Genomic DNA, 18,603 nt, shown 5'->3' on the forward strand with positions numbered 1-18,603 from the left:
AAAATATATTTTTCTTTTAAAAATATTTTTTTTAACACTCTAAAGCAGCGGTTCTCAACCTGTGGGTCGCGACCCCATTTGGGGTCGAACGACCATTTCACGGGGGTCGCCAAACAATGCAGTCCGCCATTTTTTCCCCTTTTCCTTAGCTGTGCTACTCCCTCTTATTCTATTGGCTTTTGAAAGCCAATAGAATAGACTCTATTCAAGAGACTCTATTCTATTGGCGTTCGAAAGCCAATAGAATCTACTGGTTTTCGAAAGCCACTAGAATAGACTCTCTTGAATAGAGTCTAATTCTATTGGCTTTCAAAAGCCAATAGGAATTGTCCAGGCTGTCTCTGCCCTGCTGAGCCTGCCAAAAGCCCCAGTCTGCAAACGGTGCTACAAGTTGTCTGCAGCTAAGGCGAGGTTTCTGGATGTTTCTACCCCTCCCTGCTGAGCAACTACTAAATGTAAGTAAAAGAGGACCAGGGGTGGGAGGTGGGAGGCCGACGGGCACAGGGAAGGTTGCTGGCGCGTGTGGGGCCCAACGGGTGGCTTACCTCCCTTCTGCTGGGCCAGCTGGTAGCCCAGCCGGTGGTCAGCCTGCGCCCTCACTGCTGTGTGCCATGGCTGCCCAGGAGCGCCTGGGCCTGCCTGCCACCGCACCGAACGTGCAGTGGCCAAGGTAAGGCTAGCGGGGCAGCGGCGGGCACAGGGAGGGTTGCTGGCATGCGTGGGGCCCGGTGGGTGCCCTACATCCCTTGGGCTGGGCCAGCTGGTGGCCCAGCCAGTGGTCACCCTGCGCCCTCGCTGCTGCATGCCATGGCCGCCCAGTAGCACCTGGGCCTGCCTGCCGCTGCACCGAATGTGCGGTGGCGAAGGTAAGGCTAGCGGAGCAGCTGCGGGCGCAGGGAGGGTTGCTGGTGCGTGTGGGGCCCGGTGGGTGCCTTACCTCCCTTGGGCTGGGCCAGCTGGTGGCCCAGTCAGTGGTCGGCCTGTGCCGTCACTGCCGCTTGCCAGCTACGCCTCGGACGGCGCAGGGGGCGGCACCACTCATGCACGGCGTTCCTGGGCCGAGGTGGTTGCTGGGTGACGGCCCACGTGCAGCCACAGGAGAGGAGGTGGAGCGTGCACGCCTCCTCCTGCCCCGCCCGCAGGGAAATACAGGTAGTCCTCGACTTATGACCACATGGTTGGGGTCGCAGCATTAGGAAGGTTGAGAACCACTGCTCTAAAACCTGACAATTCCTGGGGAAGAAAAGCTATCCTTAAAGACTTGAAAAGCAAGAAGTACATTGAAGAAGGATGTACTTTATTGGGGATTTATGGTTTCAAACATTAATTAAATTATTTCTCTCTTATGTTATTGTCTGCCTTTTGGATAGTGCATTTTTAGACTTCTGCTTGGAGGGAGTAAGGAGGAGGAATTCTAAGACAAAACTGTTATGTTTGGTGTTCTGTGAGGCATCGACGAGACAGCAGGTGAGCAAACAACTCTTTATTAAAGGTTTATACCGAAGCCTGGATAGCTGCAGCTCCATCCCTATTTATACATTCAGCAACTAGGTGGCAGCCAACAGGATTCAAATATTAGTTCCCACTTTAACACAAGATAATTAGCATGTAGACAGCAAGTCTGGCTCTTAACTGACAGAGTCTTATGATCGTTTTTTCAACAATTCCAAGTAGTTCACCTCAATACATTACAAAAACTATGGACCCTGATAATTATTGGAAGTTAGGGATTAGCTCTTGATTAGCTCTTGAGCAGGGGGCTGGACTAGAAGACCTGCAAGGTTCTGTTCTATTCTATTCTATTCTATTCTATTCTATTCTATTCTATTCTATTCTATTCTATTCTATTCTATTCTATTCTATTCTATTCTATTCTTAATTAAGTACAAGACATACTTTCTAATAACATATGTGTAATCAGTAGATTCAGGACATATACCAGATTGTATCTTACGCATCACACAAAATTAACCTGAGGAATTTACAATAACAAAATTAGATGATTATAACTCATATACATGATTTAAAGTAAAAATCAAAGATTGATGGCAGATTTGCAAAGCTGTATATAGAGGGAATACACTTCTTGGAGACAAATGTAAAAATAAGGCCTTCAGTTAGATCAGTGGTTCTCAACCTTCCTAATGTCGCGACCCTTTAATACAGTTCCTCATGTTGTAGTGACCCCCAACCCCCCATCCAGCTGGGGGGGGTTATCAAAAACTTGACCAAGAAAAGAGAGGAAAAAATGGGAAAGTATAGGTAGTCCTCGACTTACAACAATTCGCTTAGTGACTGTTTGAAGTTACAACAACACTGAAAAAGCGAATTATGATTATTTTTCACACTTATGATTGTTGCAGCATCCCCAGGGTCATGTGATTTACTTTCGGATGCTTGACAACTGATTCATACTTATGACGTTCACAGTGTCCCAGGGTCACGTGATCAATGGCCAGGGGGCATGGCCAGCTGATCACTCAGGTTGCAGAGTGCCTGTGGGGGGGGAATCTGTGGGTCTCTGGGATGGGACTGGGGTGGGTGCCTGCCTTCCTTCCCTCCCTTCTCTCCCCTTGTCCCTTCCTTCCTTCTTTTCTTCCTTTCCTTCACCTCCCTCTTAGTCTCTTCTTCCTTCCCTCCCTCTCCCATTGTCCTTTCCTTCCTTCCTTTCCTTCCCCTCCCTTAGTCTCTTCCTCCCCTCCCTCTCTCCCATTGTCCCTTCCTTCCTTCCTTCCTTCCTTCCTTCCTTCCTTCCTTCCTTCCTTCCTTCCTTCCTTCCTTTCCTTCACCTCCTGCTTAGTCTCTTCCTCCTTCCCTCCCTCTCTCCCATTGTCCCTTCCTTCTTTCTTTCTTTTCCTTCACCTCCTTCTTAGTCTCTTCCTCCTTCCCTCCCTCTCCCATTGTCCCTTCCTTCCTTTTTTCCTTCCTTTCCTTTACCTCTTTCTTAGTCTCTTCCTCCTTCCCACTCTCTCCCATTGTCCCTTCCTTCCTTCCTTCCTTCCTTTCCTTCCCCTCCCTTAGTCTCTTCCTCCTTCCCTCCTTCTCTCCCATTGTCCCTTCCTTCCTTCTTTCCTTCCTTTCCTTCGCCTCCTTCTTAGTGTCTTCCTCCTTCTCTCTCTCTCTCCCATTGTCCCTTCCTTCCTTCTTTCCTTCCTTTCCTTCCTCTCCCTCTTAGTCTCTTCCTCCTTCCCTCCCTCCCTCCCCTTGTCACTTTCTCCCTCCCTCCCTCCGTCCCTCCCTCCCTCCCTCCCTTCCCTCTTTGTCCCTTCCTCCCTTCTCTACCTTCCATTGTTCCTCCCTTCCCTCTCTCATTGTTCCTTACTTCCCTCCCTCTTTGTCCCTTCCTTCCTCTCCCCCTCCGTGCCCAGGAAGGGACAAGGGGAGGGGGATAGGCTGCCAGCATGGCTGGGGGCTTTATTGCCGGCAAACCTCCCTGTGCACAGGCAGAGACAGAGGAGACCTCCGCCCAGCTCACTTGCTCAGCTTCTCCCGAATGCTTGCCGCTTGCTAAGTTAGCAGAAGCTGTAGGATCAGCGCCATGCTACAGCTGATTCGTGCTTCTGCTAAATTAGCAAGCGCATGTTTTCTAGTGAGCAAGTTTGCTGGGCAGGAGCCAAGGAGAGCAGCTACAGCTGCAGAAGCGCGGATCAGCTGTAGAGGCTTGCCCTGATCCTGGACAAGAGGGAGGGAAGGAAGGAAGGAAGGAAGGAAGGCACAAAGGGGAGAGGGAGGGAAGGAGGGACAAAGAGGGAGGCGAAGGAAAGGAAGGAAGAAAGGAAGGAAGGAAGGGACAATGGGAGAGGGAGGGAAGGAAAGGAAGTTCCAGCCAGGAGAGGCTTGCCAGCCCAGCTGCCAAGAAACAGAAGAGCGCAAAGCCAAGGAGAAGAAGGTGGCGGTTTCCTCCCAAAGGGGGCTCCTTTTCTCCACCCCTTTGTGGGGAATTTCTCGTCACCAACAATGGCAGGTGCTGCATCGAGCCCGCCACGAGCTTTCTCGCCCCCTTTGCTTCTCCCCCCTCCCCCGCTTTCGTGAGGATTGTGGCGCCCTTGGGAAGCCAAGCGTGCTTTGAAACTTAGGAGAGGAGGAAGAGTCACTTCCTCCTTCCCTCCCTCTTGCATCAGCTGGTGCGAGTTCGGGGGTCGCCAGCTGACGGGCACAGGAGTTGGGTGCTGCAGCAGCCTCCCCTTCGCTGACCTGTGTGCACGAGAAGAAGTCAATCCGGTTGCTGCACAATGAGTCTCTGGAGAGGATGGGGCCTTGCTCTGCGCCTGCGCTCTTCATGCGCCCCCTGCAGGGTGCATTTGGTAGAGTTTGTACAGACTGCTGCCAAGCAGCATATTTCCCACAAACAAGTGAGGTGGAGCGGAGGGGGGGAGGGAGAGAAGGCGGTTGACAAGCCCTGCCTAAGACCATCAGAAATATGTGTTTTCCGATGATCTTAGGCGACCCCTGTGAAAGGCTCATGCAACCCCTAAAAGGGTCGTGACCCACATGTTGAGAACCGCTGAGTTAGATGTTCTGCTTGTGACCTTCGAGAGTCATCCAGCTAGCTCTTCTTGGAAACAGAATTATTGTGCCTGATTCATCCAAGCACTCTTAATGGTTTTGCCTACACTAGTATATCTCATCTTGCCTGAGGAGATAAAGGTGCATCCCAAAAAAGAGGGATTTTTTTAAAAAAAAAACATATACAACAGCAACTATACTTATTTATAACATTATAATAAAACCATCAAAGGCCTTGATAAGTGTGGAAGGAGTGAATTGCCCAGCTTACCTTTTACTGTTCTGAGCATATAGCTAAATTGGGATTTGAACAAAAATATTCTAAGTATAAGGAGGGTATCCTATTCACAAATGGGAGAAATCTATGAAAGATGGGACATCTGAAGTATGATGCTGAGAGGAACCTGAAGGATATCAGTTCGCCTAACCTTCCTGTCCATGCTTTAAACAAGGTATGAGGCCTCCTTTTGCTTCCTTTCTGTTCCCACCATCTATCTGTCTGTCTGTCTGTCTGTCTCTGTCTCTGTCTCTGTCTCTCTCTCTCTCTCTCTCTCTTTCTCTCTCTCTCTCTCTCTCTCTCCATATATATATATATATGGTGTTTGTATGTAGGTCTTTGGTTGTTCGGGTTTTCTCCCGCGTAAAATTTGAAGTGTCTTGGCGACGTTTCGACGAAGTCCCATTCGTCATCTTCAGGCTGGTGTTTTCAGCTTTGTGCTTCGAAGCACGAAGCTGAAAACACCAGCCTGAAGATGATGAATGGGACTTTGTCGAAACATCACCAAGACACTTCCAATTTTACGCGGGAGAAAACCCGAACAACCAAAGACCTACATATATATCTTAATAATAATAATAGTAGTAGTAGTAGTAATAGTAGTAGTAAAGTTGGAAGGGACCTTGGAGGTCATCTAATCCAACCCCCTGCTCAGGCAGGAAACCCTATACCATTTTGGACAAATGGCTGTCCAGTCTCCTCTTAATATAACAAAGTACTATCTATTATGTCTGTACTTGTCCTGCCTTCAGGCGCTTTGGAAATCTGTATTTCTCAATGCAGTTTCTTAGCCTTAACTTCTTGTTTATAAGAGGGACTGCTTCAATCCACAGAAAATGTATAAGAGGCAAAATGAAATAAAAATCAATTTGTTAATTAACACTTATTGAAAGCTGCTGATGCTCCCACTTTTGTATAACTTATCATCTACTGGGGAGGCCAGGAGTGTGGGTGTTTCCAATACATTAGATCCATAAAATAGCACCAATATAATGGCCTGCTGAAAATTAAAACTGATCTCGATTGCAGGAATCCAGAGTAAACAGTGGGTGGGCCCAAAGATGAGGATTGCTGTAATGAAATTTTGCAGCCAGGGTATGCTAATTTTCAAATCATCAAAGTTCACCCATCACTTAACTGTGACAACTTTCCACAGCAAAGCATATAAAACCTTGGATCATTTCTTCCCCTGCTGTCTCAGAGTCCTATATTTAGCCTGCATTGTACATTGTATATTAATCACTTGTGTCAAACCACAATGGATTGCTACCTTGATCATCTGCAATTCACATTCACTCCCAGAGTGAGGGCCTATTTAAATTTCCAACAAATTTTGGAATGGAAAAAAATGAAACCTCATTCATCACTGTTCCTTCTTATTTAATAGGTTGCTTAGCAGATGAGATAATATGCGTATAATAGTCTAGTTTATCTCAACAGCAGCAGCAGCAGCAAAGTTACGTAAGATTGTTGAGCTTGTGTGTGGCCTTTCTGTCAAGATGACTGTTTTTTAAACAAGCAGTTGCTGTCTTGGTGAGAAGGAGAAATCCTGTAGCATTATCGAACCTATAGACAGGGACTGTAGTAAGGCTTTGTTTCCATTGAATCTTGTAATATCTTGTCTATTGTAATTGTTTTCAAATAGTTACCACTTCCTATTTTTCTATAGGTTTTGAGTATCTTCTGCTGTTTCTGTTTGAGGTTGAGGCTTTTGAGGCATCAGCTGAGATTGCAATTAGAATGGAGGAATGCAATCACACATAGTCTGCTAGCGGGGGAATAGTTCAATGAAGAAACTAGTGCCTCCTGAGAAAGATAATGTGGTATGGAAGATTCTCTATCCTTTCTTCCAAACCCATAATTTCTGCCTCAGTTGCTTCTCTCTGCCTTTGTAACATCATTTATCTTCCTTTGTGTCTCTGCTGGGGTGGCTTATTTTGACATTTACAACAAGTCCAATCCGTTTATACCAGGGAGCAGGAAGATCAGAAGGAATGGAGGAAGGTATCTACAATGGTACTGGCATCTAGAATAAGAGAAGATTTTATATTTCTTTAAATAATATTTGCCTATCCCGGGTCCTTGGTGGATAAAAATGCCAAATCTGGTTCAGACCTCTGGCTGACTGGGTGGCTGACTATAATAATAATAATAAATATTTATTACATTGGATCTGCCCATATACTATGCCGATATATTATAACATCCTAGGTTCTTGGGAAAAACTCAGTGTGTTGTAAAGCCCAACACCAGCTAAAGAAGTAGGAGTTCTGATTTTACATTTTTGTGAACAGATAATAACACATCTTGCAATGATACCTTTAATATTATTAAACAACAATATCTGCATATCCTAGGTCCTTGGGATGGATAAAAATGCCAAATCCAGTCTGAATATTTGGCCGACTGCTATGAACTATAATAAATAGTTTATTAAACTTGCGTGCTGCCTGACTCAACATCTCTGGGCGGCTCACAATTAAAGAAATTGTAATAAAACCAATAAAAGATAAAAGATGGCAGATGAAGCTACCAAGTAAAAGTTGCTTCCAGTACTCTTTTTCCTCCTCTTCCTATTTACCATAACCCAAGAAGCCTCTGGAAAAGGATGAAAGAAGGAGCATGGGTATCAGATGTGGCTGACACCATCTTCTTGCTTTTATGTCTTACGCACTAAAGAAAGATGTGTAAATTAAAATAAAATTGAAAAACCTAAATTGTACATAGAGGACAAGTGTAAGGAGTAACACTTTCTGGATCCATTAGATGGTTTCTGCTCCACCTTCTAATCAGGCAATTAATATTCAGCTTCCATGAAAAGGAAGGATTTTTTTTTCAAAGATGTTATATGGGTTTGTGAAGGAGAATCATTTTATATATGTATATCCTTTGTAGTACATAGATCGGGATCCCCAAACCCTGGTCTGTGGCTTGGTGCCAGGCAGTGGCCCATTGGGAACCTGTTGGCCTCATAAGTAGAAGGCAAGTGTGAGAGTGTGTGAAACTGCATTTGTGTAAGTGGCGCACACACAAAACCATCCCCTGTCCCCTCCCTGCTGCCGCTGCTGGTCTGCTGAGCTGGAACAGTTGTGGACCACTGATATAGATGAAAATGGAAAAATTATTTGGGAAATAAATTTATATAGAAGGGGAGAATCAAGTGATAGTGCTTATTAATTTAATATAAGTTAAAAATTAATTTATATTTATTAGTTAATTTTCTTGTCCTGGAGTGCAGTCTTCAATCTCAAAGGTAAAAGAGGCCTTTAAGTTGTGCACTTTGGAATTAAAATAAGAGGACAGCAATTTGGAAGCAAATATTTCCATTTAAGTCTTCACAACTTTTAGAAAGTTTTGTTTAATTCTGTAGAGTCCAAGACAGTATGTCATAACTAATAAAATTCTGTGTTCCTCAACTGAGCATAGAACAAATTGAACTGCTCAACTGTTCGGAGTAGTTGAAAAACCCTTCAAGGGGAATCCAATACTCACCCATCTCTGCTCTAGTTTATCAGTCTGAGCATTTACACATATGGAAAATTAAAAGTTTCATGGATACATCACATTCCGCTTTGTAGCCCATGAAAAAGAGAACACATTTACTATATATTTTAGAGACAGTACTGTAGTTTTTGACGAAAACAAAAGCCAGAAATCTATTGGTGAGTAATTCTGGCCTTGAGTTTGCCAAAGCAGACTTTTTTGTATAATACAAGTCCTTTTCTTTTGTCTTTTTAATTTTAGAATCAACCTTGTCCTATGTTAGGCAGCTGGAAGCAAGAGTAAGACAGCTGGAGGAGGAAAATCGCATGCTGCCCCAGGTGGGTGATTTCTGTTGCTAGGCATACTAGTTTGTAGCTGAGGTCTAGAGATAGAACATTAATACTGATTTATGCCAGGGAATGGTTCACTGTGCTGCAGAGGAGATTGTGTGTATCTGAATGCTTTTTATATCTTTCGTAGCTGGGAAGTTGAAGTGTTTTCTGTCAGTGTCAATATCCTAAGTGTTGTCTGGATCAAGGGACTCAAATTCTTCATTGAATAAGCAATTAGATAAGGAGTTATATACAAAATAACAAAATATGTAGCTGAAATGGAATAGATCATGATGCAGATGCAGTAACTAGGGCAGTGATGGTGAACCTATGGCACACATGCCAGAGGCGGCACTCAGAGCCCTCTCTGTGGGCACGCGTGCCATGCCCCGGAGATGGCAACCATCCCTCTTCAACCAACTGCCCGCTAATGCACCAAGGTCCCAGATGGCCAGATGCATCCCAGCACCCATGCACTCACTGGCCTCAGTGTGCAGCAGCTGATGGTGTCGGGCAGCAGCTACCCCGGCCCCTGCCTCACCTTGCCCTGTGACAATGGCACCCCTGCCCTGCCTCGCCTTACCCAGCAGGACGAGCCTCCTGCCCATCACCCCATCTGCCAGAGACCTCCTGGATCTCCCCCAACCCTGCTCGGCCCACACAGGCATCCCTCCCCATGAGCAACATCGAGGTGATCACACCCACCTTGGCCACACCCATCCAATCTGCCATGACCACAGCCACGCCCACCCAGTGGGCCACACCACCTGGCACTCGGTGATAAATTAGTGGGTTTTCGGTTGTGGTTTGGGCACTCAGTCTCTAAAGGTTCGCCATCACTGAACTAGGGCATTTCATTCAGAGGCATCCCATGATTTGTGGATTCATTATTTATCCTCTGAATCTATGAAATATCTATATTTCATAGCCATTGAGGAAAAGAAATCAGGGAGATAGACTGCTTAGTTGTAAGATGATTATGAAGGTTATTTTGTTAGGCAGTCTAATTGCCTTGGAAAATATTTCTGGTACATGAGTTTCAATCACACATGTCGTGGAAACTTTATCGTGCAGTTCTTGCTTGTGCAGTGAAGTGTTGTATCTGGAGCATATAATAGTCAGATAGATACAGCGTGGCAATTTTCAGCCTTGTCATTTCAGTTATGGTCCAAATCCTTAACAACTGATTTAGCAAACAATCATAAAGAAAAACAAGAATATTATGAGGTGCAGTATTCTTCTAAATTTTGCACTTAGGATACTGCTTTCCATCAAATATTCCCAAACAACTACTAAGAAAACACACTTATAGCCAGGGCTTTTTTTGTCATAGAACGCCCAGAACGGAGTTCCGGCACCTTTTTTGGATGGAACCTTGTAGGATAGGCAAGGCGGGTTATATAACGTGTGTGAGTTCCGGCACCTTTTTTTTTTTTTTTTTTTTACATAAAAAGCACTGCTTATAGCTCAAGAAGTATAAATTCTGTCAAACTCTGGGCCATATATTTACTTAACAAAGAAAGGCAACTATGATAATTCAGCGACTATAGTATTCTGTTCAGAGTTCTCTTTGATCTTGGCTTCCTAAGAGTGGAAAAAGAGGAGGAGTAGCTACATGGAAACTCTCTCTATCTCTCTTTGTGGGTATAGACAACAGTTTCCTGTGGGTGTCTTTATTGAACATTAATAGTTGTTGGTTGGTCTCTGATTCACTTGAGGCAGGGAGTAAGAACTATATGGGGGAGTTAAGCAATTAAAGCTCTTGAATAATGGCTAGGCTTTAAAGAGGAACCTTCTGCATGTGCACTCAGTAGGAATTTTTTTTAAGAGGCAGTACATATTAGGACATTATGTGAATATATGACAACATGGAATGAACTAGGACTAGATTGAAACTCACATTCTCAAGAAGGATTTATATATTTCCCTTATCATTATCAGAACCACTGCAATGGATATCAACAAATTAGTGTATTGTGGGGTTTCCTTTTTTCAGATTGTGTAAGAACTGCTCAAATGCAGATCTCCTTAGTTTGTCTGGTTCTATTGAGCTTGATTTTACATAGATATTTGCATTTTAGAAAACGGAAATGGTTTGAATCAACTAAAATCTCTTATTAGGGCAATCATCCACTTTACGTCTTTCCATTTAATGTCTCTTTAATGAGCATATTAGCATTTGTGCTTAGGGTAGTTAAGATTAAACTCTTTTTCACACTTCATTTTTTCAAGTGTTGAAACTTTACTAGGAAAATCTCACTGGAGATTGAAACCTGTTTTGCATAATAAATGAATGATTAAAGAATTCTGAAGTTACAAGCTTGCATGAACTCATCAGTCATTTTTCCCTAGTCACATTGTATGGAATATTTAAATGCTTGAGAAGTTATTTCAAAGTATCCAGATAATTGGTAGCCCTGTTTTAGAAATTCAGATACAGGTCTTATGCGCATTTAATTATTTTTTTTTGCAAAGTTTTTGATTATATTTATTTTTTCAGTGTCTGAAGAAGGGATTAGTTGGGAACAGAAATGGAAGAAAAAAATAAACTTTTTTTAGGGCAGACAAGACATGTGTAAAGTTGTCAGTTGTGGGGACTTATGGGTATAGATGAAAGCCATAGTATCTTCCTTGGTTTGACAAAAATCTCCTACCTCTTATTTTGTCTAGCAACTCCTGAATTCTTACCAGCAAGACCAGTGACAGAAGACACTGGCAATTGAAATCGAAGTCATTTGGAGTATATCAGTTATGGGGAGGGATATTTACCTCCATTATTTAAGAAAAATACTATATCTCAGAATATGCAAGTCATACATCAAAAGTAAAGTGTATGCTCTGTGGATTATGGAACAAAAGTGGTAAATGCCCATTTCAACTTACTTCATAGCAGATTGGGAATCTTCGGGAAAAAGTGGAGGAGTACCAATGTTTTTGCTGCATAGAAATGTGCTGAACTTAATTTTCCATAACTCTGTGCTGACAGGTGATTTTTAGATTCAATCTAGACATTGCTTGATCAGAAAACTTGTGGTTGCCTTGTGAATTTGGGGGGAAAAGATTGTGCCTGTCTCTCATCAGCCATACTTGTATTTAAGAATTTTTTAGTAGGAATTGATTTCCCAGGGCAATACTTATCAATTCCAAGCTACACAGGAATTAGGAGTACTGATCTGAATTGTCATAGTTAAGTCAAAGCAGCAAGATACAGCAAGAAATGTAAGAAATATTTTTTGACCACCCAGTGGTATTCTTTGCCACATACTGATACGAAGACTGTCCATGTGCTATATCATACATAGGTACCAAGTTGCATAGCATGTATGATATGCTTCCAACTTCTTAGGTGAATTTATTCTGCTTCTAGTCAATGTTAGTTTCATATGTACGCTATATTTTATATCCAGTTTCTTTTGCAGTATATTATTAAAAAAGCATACGTGAAGAAAGACAATTCATATTTACCTTATATGCAATTTTCCCTAATGTATGTGTCTGTTTTCCCTCTTTATTTGCATACTAGTATGGAACTTTCTCCAGTCTGTGCATTTGTATATGTGATTGGGTTTTTTTGTGTTAAAAAGTTAATTAATTAAAATGTGATCTAGATATTCCTTAGACCATCTGTGGCATGTTCTAAATATATATACTACAATGATGGGCAAGGCTATAACTTAATCAATATTTATGCTTCTAGTTTATACAAGACAGGTTATTTATTTATTTTGACTCATTGGCCTTAGATGAAAGATTAGAATCAACAGGTTCTTGTAAAGATTTATATCAGTCTGCTGAATCCTTCCCTCATAAATTATATCAAAATGAATTAACAGATGCACTAAGGCACACATATAATCATTTTATGACACTGCACAAGACTTTGTGAATGTTTTATAGTCATTATGTCTTGGAAACACTTTGAATAGGAGGCTAATATGAATTAGGTGGGAGGAATGGTTCCTCAAGAATCATTAGTCTTTTAGACCTGATATCCACCTTCTGTTTTGGAGTTTAAAAAGAAAAAAAAAGTCCACTGCAATTTGTCTTTCCTTTCAATTCCATATTTGTGGTTAATGCATGCTTTAAAAGCTTTTAATAGTCATATTTGAGATGTGTGTATTAAAAATGAATCTACAACATATTGCACTTCTGGTCAAAAAGCTTCTGACATGCTTGGCTGACTGATGTGATGTGACACATAGCGCATCATTCCTGAACAATCTATCTGCCCAGGGAAGAAAGCTGTCAAGATATTTGCCATTTAGTTTCTCTGAAGGGGAGGCAGAGTTTGTAATTATATTTTGAAATTAAAACCTTACTTGAGGCATAGAGAAGTAGCATTCAGTGATAAACCTGTCGGGGTCATAGGATAGAAACCCCAGAGACAGAGGAACAGCATAAATTGGCACTAAGCACAAGAAATGTGCCTGTCAGTTTTCATTTTTCACCCAGCATGTTATACCATGACACACTTAATATAGGGGTGGGAGTTGTATTATTGGGGCAGATAGAAGAAATTGCAAGTGAAGCCATTTTTTTTTAAAAAACAATACTTTAAAGAGATTTCATCTTGTTCCCATTTGACTTTTTCCCCTTGAATCTGTTTTTTTTAATCTTCCAACTCATTACAAATTTTTAACTATATGAATACTACAAATATTGCTAAAAAGTATCACCTTTTAATAGAACTATGAACCAGCAAAATTATTATCAGGGCAACAATATCTGAAGAAAATAAAAGGATTCCTTTTGTTGCCAGAAATATATAAGAATATGTTCAAGCACTTGAGAAATTAAATTCTCAACTTCCATGGCAACACATCCAAATAGGTTAAAGAAGAGGTACGGTACTTATTGACACAACATGCTTTTGCAGAAGTTAGACAGTGAATGAAAAGGGGGAAAATAATATTTTCACTCTTTGTGTCAGAGAAGGTAGAAATACATTTAATCATCATTACTGAGAATTTGATGTCCAATCTCTCTTTTTTAATGGTTTTGGTGTAAAAACTGGTTTCTAATGGAGCCTACAGAACAACAACAAGAACCCAAAACCCTCCATACTAAAAGAAGACCCAATGCAGGGAAGTGACTTTTATTGGTATACACCAAACCTTTGAGTGATATGGAAATCTTCTTCAGGCACAGTGAAAAGAGAACATATTCTGATCTTTATTGTATCTTCTGTCCGTAATAGAAGAGCTATTTTCTCTGGTTTCTCAGTTTAAGAATGGTCAACCAGGGGGATTATTTCCAGACTATTCTGGTGAGCTAGTTTAGTACAGTAAATGCCTTGCAATCATCTTTCTTATTTGTGGCGTCCCTGAAAATTAACATAAATCATATTGACTCATTGTAAAATCATAGTTTGGGTGACTCTTGTAGATGTATAGGACAAAGGCACAGGGGAAGAACAATAAGTTATCAATCAGTAACTATATTTGATCTTGAATAAAAGACCAAGAAATGGTGAGCATATCAGAGTTACGCATTTCCATCCATTTGAACATAGTTTGCGCAAGAACACTTTAGAGTTTACAATAGTGGTGAATATCTACAGCTCGGGTGTAGGATGAGGGTGAAGGTTTGTTCTCCGAGCTTGTGGGTTGGTTTCCAAAGATTTTGTTACCAGGCTAGGTAACATCTTCAGCGGCGTTTAGGGGATGTCTGTGTCAGTGCTGTTCTATTTATAAGGGCTTCAGGTGTGGGCGTGTCAAGTAAGGGTCTTGTGATCACTTGACACACCCACACCTGAAGCCCTTATAAATAGAAGATCACTGACACAGACATCCCTAAATGCCGCTGAGGATGTTACCTAGCCTGGTAACAAAACATTCGGAAACAACCCACAATCTTGGAGAATGAACCCTTCACCCTCAGACTTTAGGGTATTTGCATTTTATTTTGTAAGAAATAATAAATATTTATCATTCTTTTTCATAATTTTGATTCTGTTGGATGGATGAATATTGAGATCTCAGGGCTTTTTAATGGGCTCATTTGTTGTGGGGTGGGTGGGTGGGCCATCTTTCTTATTATCTTTTGCATTGTGTATTTTGGCTTGATTCTGATTTTTTTCATAGTTGAAGTTGGCTTTTAACAGACTTTTAAAAAATATCAGCTTTAAAATAGGGATATACTATTTGCTGAAGAAAGGTATCAAATAGATATTGAATAAACTGTCCCTAGCATTGTATTTCTTCCTCTTCCAGAGAAAAGTTTATGATGACTGTTTTAAAAAACATCTTAGCCATAGTGCCACTGACAAAGCCAATCTATAATGACAAAATAATACAGTATTCTTTTTCTGACTGCTACTACATTTTGCTGCCTGTGGAAACTGGAGATTGATAAGAATCAATTTAATTTGCACAGAGCTTCCTTACAACAGCAGTCAGATCAGTAAAGACTTCCTCTCTGCTTTGCCAATAACTTGCAAATTCATCAGTTAACAAGAAAGGTCCACTTAGAAACTGATTTAATAGTTATCTTTACAATATGGCAGTTTTCCATGGCTTGGGTGATGGCCAGGCCATTCAGCCATGACAATTGGTCCTAGAAATATTTAGGTATATTTTCTTTATTGTCAAATGTAGGCTGCTAGTTCCAGTTACATCTAGGCTGAGAATTCATGGCTGATGTTTTCAAATAGCCGTTTATAGGCTCAAAATGTTGATAGGTCTAACTCTTGATCTCTGTCTTAGAGATCCCTTCAGTTTTTTGCTTAGCATTGTACTATGAATATTATCTCATGACTGGATTCAATGTCTGTATCTTCCACAATTTATCCCCTGAGTACTTTTCTGGGGCATTAGGAGGAATTATAAGAGAGACCAAGAACATTTTGAACTCATGATATGTATTGCATTGAAATAAATATGCTGGTGACTGGATATTACCAGAGGATGCAATATCTAAGGTCTTTTCAAACCTGCTGTTGGTCTTGTTTTAAAGAACATTAGTCTCCAGCAGAGAACAGGACACAGCAAGGGTATGGAATTGTGGGCAGGGAGAGATTGGGAAAAGTTTAAGAGAAAATAGTTCAAAGTTAAATGTATTTATTCAACACATCAGAAATTCAAGGGGCATTGCAAGGATTCAAGAGCAATACTTTGGTACATGTCTGAATTTTGCAACACTATTAAGTGGTTGCAGCTCATCCAAGTGAAGCGTTTGAGTGGCTAGTTCTTAAAAGGCTGGATTTGGATCCCTATGTATTTAATTCTTTCTGTGGTAGCATATTAGGTTGCCACCATAGTTTCATGAGGCATTCTATCTTTAATAGCTGTGCAGCAAATAAATATAACAAAGTACTATCTATTATGTCTGTACTTTGGCCAGCTCAGAAATATGAACAGCCTCTTTGATGCAGGTTTTATTTTTAATGGGATAACAGACTTTAGTTTTTTAAATAACTAATTTAGTAATGGACCCACGAAAGAAGAAATGCCAGATATCCTAGTGGAGGAAGTATCAAATGCCATAAAATCAATGAAAAATGGCAAAGCTTCAGGAAATGACTATGTTACGGTTGAAATGCTGAAAGCTGGTGGTCACAGTTTACACAAAATACTAGCAAAACTATACTTAAGATGCCTCAGAGAAAAAAAATACCTAACTCATGGAAAAATGCTGAAATGATTTTTGCACAAAAGAAAGGGTCCCAAGATGATTTAAAGAACTATCACCCAATAAGTTTCTTTCAGTCATCTATAAGGTTTTCATTAAGATAATAGCAAAAAGAATATTAAGAACATTAAATGATGCACAGCCAAAAGAGCAGGCAGGGTTCAGAAGTGGTTACAGCACAATGGATCACATCCAGGTTATTTAGGAAGTCATTGAAAGGCACAACGAATACACCATGCCTTTGTACATGGCTTTCATTGACTACAAAAAGGTGTTTGACTCAGTATTCCAGCAAGTACTAATTAAAACATTGCTCAACCAAGGCATAGATACTGCTTATATAAACTTACTACAATTAATATATGAAAAAACAATGGCCACAATTTGCCTTAATGTTTTTAAAGTGAAAATGAACATATAATAGAACAAGGTGTATGACAAGGCCTTTCCTTTTCTCAGTGTGCCTTGAAGAAATATTTCACAAGCTAGACTGGGCAAAACATGGAATAAAAATCAGTGGTGCTTATTTAAATCACTTAAGATTTGTGGATGAAGTCGTTTTCTTCTCACAAGACCCAGAAGAGCTACAAAGACACATACAAGAGCTGCACAAAGAAGGAAAACCATTTGGGTTAAAAATAAACCTGAAAAAGAGCCAAGTTATATTTAACAAATTCACCAAAGAAAGAAATTTTTTTATATCTGGATATGTAGTAAACTACTACATATACCTTAGCCAATGGATCTCAGTGGAAGGTGATACAATAAAGGAAATTGAACTGCATGTTAAATGTGGTTGACAGGCTTTCGGCAAGCTAAGCATAATTTTCAAGAACAACCTCCCCCTATGCCTGAAGGGAAAAGTTTTTATCAGTGTGTGCTACCTGCTCTAACAGGACACTAACCTCAGAATTGATACAAAAGTTATGAGTGGCGCAAAGAGCCATGGAAATATACATGCTTGGCATTAAACGACAAGATAGAAAGACCTGCAGATGGATTAGAGTATACAATATCATCAAGAGAGTAAAAGAAATAGAAATGGGCTGGTCACATAGCAAAAAGAACTGTTGGCAGGTGGACCAAGGCAGTCATGGAATGGATCCTACTTGATAAAAAGTGTCTACGAAAGAGACCTAAAACAAGATGGATTGACGACACCAGCAAGTATTGCGGGCCCAATTGGCAAAAGAAAGCTCAGGACCATATTAGTTGGAAATATTCAGAAGAGGCCTTCATCCTGCAGTGGATAGACAATGGCTAACATGATGATGATGATGATGAATTTAGTAATGCATAGAATCAGAAAATGAGGGATATGGAGGGGACTACAAGGAACAACCATTCCAACCCTCCTCAGTGTGCAGGAAAATCAATTAAACCATCCTTCCTTCTTCTTCAAAAAGGGGGAACTCAGAATCTCCATAGGTAGATTATTCTGCTGTTGTACAGACTTAACAATTATATAGTTTTTCCCTTATATTTAAACAAAACCTAGGTCAATTATTTCTGACTTCTATATCAATAGAAAATAGTTCTTGGTCATCTTCTCTCTAGCACCCTTCAATGTATTTAAACACTGATACCATGTCTCCCTTCGGACTTCTTTTCTGTAGACTGAAATTTCAAGTTCCTTCAGGCTGTCTTCACTGAACATATCCTTAAGTATCATCTCCTCCTATAAAAAGATGCTGAAATTCAGGGGAATGATATCCATAGCATTCTCTTTTCCCTCTGAAGTATTTATTTTCTCAAAGGAAATTAGATTTGTCTCACATGACCTACTTTTGACAAAGCCATGCTGACTTTTAGCAATCACAATATTGTCTTCAAAAGACTTTACAAGTGACCCGCTCCATTATCTGCTCCAACATCTTTCCAGGTATTAATATTAGGCTCACTGACTGAGAATTACTGGGATGCTCCTCCCCCCCTTTCTTGAAGAAGAGAACTATTTGTTCTCAGGTCTTCTAATATTTCCCTGGCAATTCAGGTTTCCTAAAAGGAAATTTTCAAAAACTGTTACCAATGGTTCTTGAACTAGAGGTAATCACTCCAAGGATTTAATTTGGGCATATCCTGGGGATAATGGAGCAATTTACAATTGCTTGTTTGTGTGTCAAGTATCCACTTTGGGACAGCTGCTACCATGACATTTGGGTAAAATAACAGTTTACTTTTGTGGGGTAATGACATTATTCAAGCCTGAGAAAAATGATAATTGGGTAAAACAGTTAAAGAACTACTGCAAATAGTTTCTTCCATGTTGTAAGATATACTTCATCAGGGCATGGGACCTGCAGGCATTCATATTAATTAGATCATTTTCCAGATCTTAACTGACCACCCCAATGTGTGTATATTCCACCCCCCTCC

General features: G+C 40.8%; 1 long non-coding RNA gene across 1 annotated transcript in view; it reads left to right on the forward strand.

Moving 5' to 3' along the window:
- The first annotated feature begins 755 nt into the window (after nt 1–755).
- LOC120317291 overlaps nt 756–18,603 on the forward strand; it is a 62,987-nt gene continuing 45,139 nt past the window's right edge. Inside the window, exons 1-2 of the long non-coding RNA XR_005559204.1 lie at nt 756–1,467; nt 8,528–8,604. This is a non-coding gene — a long non-coding RNA (uncharacterized LOC120317291). The remainder of the gene's footprint in view (nt 1,468–8,527; nt 8,605–18,603) is intronic.

Source organism: Crotalus tigris, unplaced genomic scaffold (assembly GCF_016545835.1).
Source record: "Crotalus tigris isolate CLP2741 ecotype Arizona unplaced genomic scaffold, ASM1654583v1 scf7180000019587.205037, whole genome shotgun sequence".
NCBI classification, from domain to species: domain Eukaryota; kingdom Metazoa; phylum Chordata; class Lepidosauria; order Squamata; family Viperidae; genus Crotalus; species Crotalus tigris.